Source organism: Anarhichas minor, unplaced genomic scaffold (assembly GCF_050575085.1).
Source record: "Anarhichas minor isolate MPS153535 unplaced genomic scaffold, ASM5057508v1 ptg000055l, whole genome shotgun sequence".
Classification (NCBI taxonomy): domain Eukaryota; kingdom Metazoa; phylum Chordata; class Actinopteri; order Perciformes; family Anarhichadidae; genus Anarhichas; species Anarhichas minor.
The window spans coordinates 2,744,158-2,752,829 of NW_027466501.1; the positions used below are offsets into that span (position 1 = coordinate 2,744,158).

At 44.3% G+C, this 8,672-nt stretch overlaps 1 long non-coding RNA gene across 1 annotated transcript; it reads right to left on the reverse strand.

Annotated features, from left to right (window-relative positions):
• Positions 1 to 671: 671 nt before the first annotated feature.
• LOC142931995 (uncharacterized) lies at positions 672 to 2,201 on the reverse strand. Its single transcript, XR_012947438.1, has 2 exons — positions 2,073 to 2,201; positions 672 to 1,708 (listed from the first exon to the last, which is right to left on the reverse strand). It is a non-coding gene; the product is annotated as an uncharacterized LOC142931995 (long non-coding RNA).
• Positions 2,202 to 8,672: the final 6,471 nt, after the last annotated feature.

The window sequence follows — 8,672 nt, forward strand, 5'->3', positions numbered from 1 at the left end:
GGCCGTTAAAAGACTTTCTGGAAGTCTGTTCTCGTGGGTCCTCGCTCATGGCTCCTCCGAGGTCCCTCCTCCCTCCTCGCTCCTCAGAGCTAAATACGAGCTTTGGGACAGCCGTCAATATGGCGGCGCAGAAACAACTTCCGGTTCAAGCGAGGATCGAGGAGCGAGGAAACGACAATTAAGAGACTTGAGAAGTACCCCTGGTAGGGGAGAGCGGGGTAATGTGAGACACTTTTTACATTTGCTCCCCTCTAGGCGAGCTAAAATGATATACCAGTAAAATTTACACATTTCCCATTAATTCAGGATGTTTCCTAGCAATGGAAACGGTCAGAATGTCTTCAGGACAAAGGGCAGTGAAAATATGATTGTTTTTAAAAAAGTGGTCTTGTGTCTCACTTTACCCCAGCTTAGGGGTAAAGTGAGACAGACTAGAGAAATCAAGGGGGTAAAGTGAACCAGCTGGGGGTAAACTGATCCACTTACTTTTTCCACTTTAAAACTACCATAACAACACATGTTGTAACAGTTAGAATCCTGACAGCTAGATTGACAACCACACATTCCAAAACTAATATCGGACTAGTAACAGAATCATGGGGATTGGTCAATTAAGCACATTTTTTTTAAACACTTGAAAGTAACTCCGAACAAAATCATATACAACATAATATAATTCAAAATGTTTTAATTAACATTCAAATGACAGATAGAACCAGTTAGATTAGAACACAGTCATGGGACCATAATCAGAACCAGCTAGAACAGCCTGGGACTCAGAACACAGGACTAGACCCACCTGGATTAGAACATCAGCCTCATACTCTATAACAAGACCTACTCTACATTCCAGCCCTGAAGGTTACAGGGAAAGGTGAAGAGTTGCTCTCTCCGTGTGGTTCCTCCAGGCCTATTAGGTTGAGGCAGCTTCTTCACCACATCACCTTTAGGAACATGTGCCACATCATTTTCTTTTATAGCAAACGTGGGTCTCTCCCACTCTTTCTTGTTTCCCTGGATTCTTCTGAGGTTCTCCATAAAACATTTGCAACTAAAGAATTAATTCTGTCACCTGTCCATCACTACAGCCAGATTTTCAAATAACTCCCCCACTGTAGTTTTATTGAAGGCTGTAGCCCTTCCCAGGGATGTTGCCTCCGGAGTTCGGACAGAGAGATGGCGACGTGCTAGGAAGCTGCCAAACCACTCTTCTCCTAAAGAGTAGAGAATTCATTATTATAAGATTTAGCTTTGTGGCAAGATCAGTTGGCCTAAGTTAACCTACAGAATCATGTGATCTCTTGCACACCCTAGCCTACCTGCACATTGTTTCTCTGTCCAATTGGCAGGGACAGGGATATAGTATTTCTCTGCGTATTCAAATGCCAGTTAACGGCACTTAACTGGAGCAAGGCCATGGAACTGGTCAGCTAGTTGTTTCAAGTGTTTGGCAAGCTCCTCCTCCATCTCATCTGTGAATATTCTCTTTGCCTCAGCTACTGCACCCCAGGCTACTGATTTTACTTCCCCTTTCTCTTTTTTCTTTATGAATCTTTTGAGGGTTGTCTTGTCAATATTTCTATCCCTTCCAGCTTTTCTTAAGGACTTCTTTCCTTGCATGACCTCAGCGGCTGCACTCTCCATCTCTGCGAGGGGTGTTTGGCCCCAGGTTGTCTTCCTGGTGTAGTTTCTTGGCATGATGGCTTTTCTACAATGTTTGACATTAAAAATAAAACATATGTAATGTAATATTACACTAAAATATGTTTAAGACTAAACTTAACTTGTGCTTCATGGTGGGGTAAAGTGAGACAGTGTCTCACTTTACCCCACATCATTTGTCTCACTTTACCCCACAGCTACTATTTTAGAAAAAACATCTCTTAGCAATTCAGGCTAATCTTCAGCTAGCATCAATCACATGGTTTTATATGTTGGAAGTTCATCAACATGTATGATATAAGTTTTTCTACCTGAATCAATTTGCTTTGACACAACAGTTGATTAAGTTCACAGCAAGAAAATTTACTTTTACATGCAAAAAACACATTTTTGTGAAAAAACATACTTACCACAGCACCAGCACCAACTTCTCCTTCATGGCAAGGGGGGAATGGGAGGGGCTTGAAAACATAATGGTCACATGACCACAAATGTGTTCCTTTGCCTAGATACAGGGGGTGTCTCACATTACCCGGTGTCTCACATTACCCCGCTCTCCCCTACGTCGCTGATTAGCAGTGCAACATTGATTCTGCTAGTGATTTTCAATAATGACAAAACCATTCAGTCCCACGATGTATCTGTGCAGTAATCCATAGGCTTAGTCACCCTCTGTCATCATGCTGAATGTTAAAGAGTAACTGTGGTATTTTTCAACCCTATTTTCCCATGTTTTTGTGTCCAAGTGACTAATGGGGACAACAATTTTTGAAATTGGTCCAGCAATGAGGAAGAACACTGGCAGCTGCTAAACAGGCTGAAATGTAATCCTTCCGGGACACAACTCACCATCAATGTACGTTCACTAAAAGTGCTGAATGTGTTTGACACTGACAGGCTCAGATTATTAGTGTGTGTCTGACAACATTATGGAAAGAACCCAAGAGACAAACAAAACCTTTTTCTCTACCTTTCGCTTCCGTCTGTTATTGTGTCATGTGACAGTGGTGGAAATGTGAGTGAGAGCTGGACAGAGGAGTGCAGATGTTGTCACTTTGTTGTGTTGGAGTACAGAAATCGTAGCTGAGTGTTAACTAAAAATTTTTATAATATATTATAGCTGATTTTGACAATGTGGAAAAATGTTTTATTTCCATTATTTTGTCAGACACTTATAACAAGAATCTGAGACTGTCAGTGGCAACAACAAACCCTTTTAGTGGACGTACATTGACGGTGAGGAATTGATTGGAAGGTTTACATAATAACTAACTAGTGGCTGTCGGTTACAGTGTTCTCCCTCAATGCTGGACCACATATCAAACATAGGTCTCCATCATCCTCCTCCCGCAGGGGAGCTCTTCTCCCGAGGAGAGCCTATGGAAGAGAGGAGGAAAACCAGGGCTGGAGCCCAGCTGAGACCTGCTGTCCGAGTCTTGTTAAAATACTGAAGTTGCATGAGTATTGATATGACACCTGCAACAACGTTGAAGTTATCATGTCATCCATAGTGGCCATAGCTGCTGTCTGCATTATCAGCCACATGTCTGCATCAGGTACAGAGCCAGGAGTCAGGACGTGTTAAGCCCAGTTTATTATACAGACTTGAGGCAGAGGGCACCCGTTAACCAGGCTTGGCCCAACATTAAAACACTGAGCAACACCTCTAAAGCTGTCTTGTTTCTACTTATGTGAGGGTTTCAAAAGAAGAGAATTTGACATAGTGACCAAACGGTGGAATTACAATTTCCAGGTTGGTCACATGATGCCATGGGGCCCAAAAAGACATTTTTCCCATACTATTTTTTTTTAAACTTCCCAGTTTGGACACTGGAATTGGCCTTGTTTAAATTATTAGGTCCAAAAAGTTGTAATTTTGAATGAAGTAAAACTGAGCAACTTTCATAGCAATCAACAAGGCACCGCCCAAACGCTGTATCCAGTTCTCTTTATATGTCTATGGATACAACCTGTCCGAAGGTGGAGTAGGTGTGTTTATTAAATCGAACCACTCGGGTCATTCACAGCATCATTGTATAACACAGTGAAACGTCGTTTACTTGGCTAGTTGCCTTCTGCAAAGTGTTTGCCGAGTCTGCAGTACCACAGTATGACAAATTATACTGTACAGCAAAAGATCAGGCAGCGTTGTGCTTGTGCTCTCAAGAGCCTCAATGATATTCGCCTGCAGCAATAAAATGTAATATAAGAGAGAACCCCACTTTGGGCAGATTCGAAGCAAAAGTGGAACTGAAGACATAATGCAATATTTCCACCAAAGGCCTCTCTTCTCTGTTTTTATGCCCGGAAATAAACAATCCTAATCTCATCTCGCCTCTCATATCTGCCCTTGAGCCTTCTCCGTGTTGAGACAAATCTTAGCATATGTGCTTGTGTTGCTGTTCAGTCGTGTAGCCAAGAGCAAAGCCAGGGAGGAGAACAGGCAGAAAAACAGTGCTTCATTATAAAAGTAAGAACTGCTTCATTTGTCTTTAAACTCTCGTCTGCCTGCAGAGTTTTATAGGTTTGGACAACATTTCAAAGCCTTCCCTTTTACAAATAAATCTACATTCAGGTCACAAGGAATAGTTCAACATTTTGGAGAGTAATCTTATTCACTTTCTTGTAGCAAGTTAGATGAAAATATTTTCACACTCTCATATCTGTACGATGAATACAAAGCAGCCGGTTAGCTTAGCTTAGTTTAGCATAAAGACTGGACACTAGGGCTGTCAATCTTCCTCTATAATACCAGACGGATTTAATTTCTTATTTTTCAGTATCAACTCTGAAACCAAAATGTATTTTCCTGAAGGAATTCTATCTTCTGTTCGAAATGCTACAGACACATCAGAACGCCTGGTAAATTACCAAACGGCTTGCCAGGTTGACTCTGAAAACGTCAGAGCAACATCTTCAAAAAACATTATTTACATAAATTGACTACAAAACTAAAATCTAATTTGTTAATCAATCTCCTGAAAAGAAATCTAAACTTAATTTAGTGACACAATGAAAGTCCTAGAGACGAATTATAGCAGTTTCGAACCTGGCTCAAATTCTCTGCCACTCGTGCTAGTTGATGAAACACGCCTCCAGGGATACTTAACTACTCCAAGTCCACACAGTTTTGTAACTTTTCAACACAGACTAGCTCTGTAAGCCAAGATAACTGTCTTGCTGCCTGTAGTTACATATTTACCATACAGAAACATGACATCTTCTCTTTGGCATGAAAACAAATACATGTTTTTTCCAGGAATGCCAAACTATTCCTTTAAGTTGAATGAGGCCCACTAAGCTAAGAAAGATGTTGGTGAGGAGTGTCCTGTTGACAACAGCAGTGCCCCCCTGCAGTACTCTGGCTGACCTGAGCAGCATGCCGGGCACAGAGAGCTGTCATCTGATTTTTAATTGCAGCCGCAGTGGCTATAATTGGATCTTATTGGAATGCGCCCATGCAAAGCCAGCAGCCGGGATGTAGAGGCCGAGACGGCCAGGCATCAATTCCATAACTTTTCCTAAACTATCCAGGCAACAGAGAGGATTGTGTCTCTCTTTTTCTCTCACTCTGTCTCCCTCTTGTCAGTTGTCACACAGTTACAGCAGGACTGGGGGGGGGGGGGGGGGGGGGGGGGGGGGGCAAAACAAAGGGACACCCTGCGAGAGTCCAGCCGCAGGGCACCATGCTGGGTTGAACTGCAATCGATTAGCTGTGCGTCCATCCACGCCGACTCAGCCGCAGTACGGGCCATGCTTCGACGCTGGATGACAGGAAAGTAAATGTCTGCCGAGATAATGAGGTGGACTCGACATGCCCTACGTGTCAGTGCTCTATCAATCAATGCGCGTGGGTAAACAGCCGATAAACTGGGTTTTGCGTGACTGTGTGCATGCATGTGTGTATGTGGCAAATTTGAATCTGATGCAAAGAAACAGGACAACTCACAGTTGCCTTTGTGCCAGTGGGGAGAGAGGCCTCTTCAGATAGTTGGGAAAGAGACGGGCGAGGCCTGGAGGCCAGAGAAAACAGGTTTATGACTGGACGCTTGCCAGTTGAGCTCACAGATTAACCGGAATAATCTGGATAACAGCAACAACTATCGCAACTATTGTAGCTACTGTTGAGTCATCCTAAAATTAATTTCATAAATATGAACACAGATGATATATCACAACTCCAACCTTTTATCATGAAAGCTTTTTATATTTGCATTCAGGGGAAAAATCTCCCACTCAGGAAATTATGTGGTTTCTTTGTAATAAAAACAAGAACAAATTATCACTAAACACAATGTACAGCTGATGCTGGAATGTGATTAGTTTTGCAAGGAATTTGTCAAATAAAAATGTTGACGTGATGGTGCTACAAAAAACGACAAGGGATCATTAAAGTTATAACAATTCATCCTGATGGGAACATAAATGTCCGTACCGAGTCTCATGGAAATACATATCATGGAATACTCTCATGATGGCACTAGACAAAAATTCTTTGGAACAGCAGTAGGATTCATCCTCTGGAGAACATCCACATCTGTAGAAAATGTCACGCCAATATGTCAAATAATTGTTTAGATATTTGATTGTGGACCAAAGAGGTAGACAGACAAACCAACATTAGCCTATAGTATCTATAGATGTTGTTACATTGGCTGTCTGCTTCGCTCCCAGATGGTACAACAGAACTCTGTTCATGAAAGCTTTTATATTTGCTATGAGGTTGGAAATAAAAAATCTTCTCCCTCACAGGAAATTATGTGGTTTCTTTTTAACAAATAAAACACAAACAGGGCAGTTGGCATGAACAGCGTGGCACTTAGCAAAACTCCAACTTCATCACCAGAAAATCCAAGGGAAACAAAGCCGCTCAATCACTCAGAGGAAGGTATCCAAAAGCTGACGGTCTCCAGAGGAGGAAGGCTAAAATAGACATCTACGTCTCCTTTTCATGATTAGGAACACTTCAAGATGAGACGTGACTCAAGAGCAGTGCAATTTTGTAGCTTATTTTCCTTCCACATTGTAAGGTCTTGCTATCCTTTATCCTTGGGCTATACTCAATGAAAAACACTTCTTATGCTTGAGTACTATACTCCAGAGGGGCCAGCTATAACAAACAACAAATATATTCCTATTCCTCCTCCTTACGAAATATAACTATTACCAGAGTTTCTTTATTTAACGCCATGGAGATAACTCAAAGGCTAAATGTACTGCATTGTTGTAATTATTACAACGGCTGCAGAGATGTTAAGATATAAAATTTTGATTATGAAAGACCAAGAACATTTGCACTCAAAAGACTTTCCTTTTCTGGGGTTAATACCTATCCGGGGAGAATATTTCAATCAATGTTACATCATTCTATTTAGTTTTCCCTTTCTTTATTTATATTGCTGGAAGGTAACAGTATGAATAGGCCTTTGATGACTGGAGTGTTTTCTTCCATTTAACCTTGGACCATTGAATACAGTTTTTGTAAAAAAGGACACATTAAATGAGATACTTAATATCTATATGACAGCTGCCTGGAGGGATTTCTGATTGAAGCCAACCATATTAAATCAACTGATCCATCGCAGCTGAGGTCTCTCAGATTGGCCTCATCGTGCAGGAACTGGCTCGGACTGGCTGCAGCACCGGACCCCGCACCTGCACTCCCCTCTCCAGTCCTCGCCCCGCCGGTTCGGGAGTCCCCCCGTGCCATTTCCGAATCCCTATGACGGAACGCTGGGGAGGTGCCGGGGGTTCAACCACCAGCCCCAGACTTTCGCCTCGGACAGGTCCAAGGTTTCTTGCGTGGTCGGCTTACTGCGGGGAAGGGCTTTGGACTGGGCCACGAACACATCGAGTATCGACCAGCCTAATTTCGTGGATTATGTGAACTTTGTGGAGGATCTGAGGAGGGTTTTCGACCACCCGGTGGACTCTGAGGATGCAGCTCAGCGCCTCCTCTGCTTACGACAGGGCCAAGCGAGTGTAGCGGAACACTCAGTGGACTTCCGCATTCTCGCCGCCGAGTCCGGGTGGGGAGAGACGGCGCTCAGGGGAGTTTTTCTTCACGGACTATCCGAAGCCGTGAAAGATGAACTGGCAACCTGTGATAAGGCCGGCTCATTGGAGGAGCTGATTAAACTCGCGATCGGGCTGGATAATCGGATGCGGTAGAGGCGACGCGAGAGGAACTACAGGTCCCAAGGGGCATTGCCCGTGACGTCATCCTCTTCCAGCTTCCGCCCTCGTGCTCCTGCTTCAGCCTATCAGGACGAGCAGATAAGTCCTCAAGCTTCGAGTTCGTCCCCCTCTTCCACCTCGGAGGTGGAGCCTATGCAGCTCGACCGTGCTCACCTTTCGCCACAGGAGAGAGATAGGCGGATCAGAGCAGGTGAGTGCCTGTACTGTGGCCGCCTGGGACATTCCATTTCCTCCTGTCCAGTTCGGTCAAACTGGGGGCGCTCGCCAGTAATGGTTGGGATACTGGTGAGCGGACCCGAGCCTTCTCTCAACTCCCTACCAAGACTGTTGTTGCCTGCGTCTCTCTCTCTGCACTCGCTCTCTCTCTCTCTCTCGGCTCTGGTGGACTCTGGAGCAGAACAAAATTTCATGGACACTGAATTAATAGCCAGAGCCCAGATTCCCTTAGAGATGCTAGAGTGTCCGCTAGTGGTCAATGCCCTAGACGGCAGCTTCCTGGCCAGAGTCACCGGACCCAGCCGCTGCAGCTCATCCTGTCCGGTAATCACGGAGAGAGACTTCAGTTTTACATTTTTCCTTCTCCGCAAACCCCTAGTTCTGGGCCACCCTTGGCTCACCACCCATAACCCTCAGATTGACTGGGCGGCGGGGAGGATTGCCACATGGAGCCCCCACTGTCATGCTAACTGCCTAAGATCTGCGCTACCCCCTGGAGGACCTCCTCAGGGCTACCACGAGCCTTCGCCAGATCTCGCCTCCGTGCCCACCGCCTACCATGACATCGGGGAGGTGTTTAGCAAGGCTCGGGCCCT